This window comes from Cynoglossus semilaevis, chromosome 9 (genome assembly GCF_000523025.1).
Source record: "Cynoglossus semilaevis isolate Cse_v1.0 chromosome 9, Cse_v1.0, whole genome shotgun sequence".
NCBI classification, from domain to species: domain Eukaryota; kingdom Metazoa; phylum Chordata; class Actinopteri; order Pleuronectiformes; family Cynoglossidae; genus Cynoglossus; species Cynoglossus semilaevis.
Genome location: NC_024315.1, coordinates 4,373,473 through 4,374,387, shown reverse-complemented (window position 1 = coordinate 4,374,387; position 915 = coordinate 4,373,473). Strand labels below are relative to the sequence as shown.

The following is a 915-nucleotide window of genomic DNA, read 5'->3' as shown; positions in this document are numbered from 1 at the left end:
GAACACTGAGGCGGTGGAACGGTCCAGATGTGAGCGGAGCTGCTGCCCCAGGAGCCGACGAGCCTTTATTTTGAATGCGGCTGGGAGTCGTTGCAGCGGCCGCGTTCATGCAGCAGCAGCAGCAGCAGCAGCAGCAGCAGCACTCGGTTGTCGAGTTTCACTCCACCAGCGGACTGAGGCAGACAGAAGCTTGGATAAAGGCCGGTCTGCCGGACTCCCAGGACCGCGTTTGAACCAGGAGAACCAGGGTCTGCTGCGGCTGCTGCCGAGCCCCCCCCGTCCCCCCCCCGGGGCTTCACTGAGGTACGTTAAAAACCAGCGTTTCTCTCCGTGGTATTAATCTTTATTGTTGTGATGTTGATTGATTTATTGTCATTTCCCCCTCGTTGAGCTGAAACGGTTCTGACAGAGGACTGCGGTAGTTCCCGGGAACAAAGCCCGGGATGGAGGTGTTGTGATGAACGGGGTTAACGGAGGAATCTCGTTCCCTCGACGTCTCGTCGCCAGTGGACGAGTTCCACACACACACATTCATGTGTTTGGTGCAGTAAATTAATGAGAATCCACTGAGGAGAGACAGCAGGCTGTGGACGTGCGCGTGCATGTATGTAGCATGCGTGTGTGTGTGTGTGTGTGTGTTGAGGCTCACACACCAACCATGTCACAGCCCACTGTTCCACAGCACAACACGGGGTTCAGATAAAAGACGGTGTCGGTCGTATGGTTGTCGTCTGACGTCACCGTTCCTTCAATCAGAGCAGGTTGTCAACATAGCGACAACATCCCTCCTTCATACTGTGTTCATGAAAGGGTGACGTCACCATTCACTGTTAGATATTTTTGGGGTGAGACAGGTCCAGGTGTCTCACCCCTCCTTCCCCTCCCCCCCCCCCCTTCGCCCCTGCCCCCCCCTCT

The 915-nt window shown here is 56.0% G+C and overlaps 1 protein-coding gene across 1 annotated transcript in view; it reads left to right on the top strand.

Annotated features, from left to right (window-relative positions):
• Nucleotides 1-6: 6 nt before the first annotated feature.
• The window catches only part of LOC103383454 (protein tweety homolog 3-like), a 13,475-nt gene continuing 12,566 nt past the window's right edge, over nt 7-915 (top strand). The window contains exon 1 of the mRNA XM_025058459.1: nt 7-303. The gene's annotated coding sequence lies outside the window, so the exon portion shown is untranslated. The remainder of the gene's footprint in view (nt 304-915) is intronic.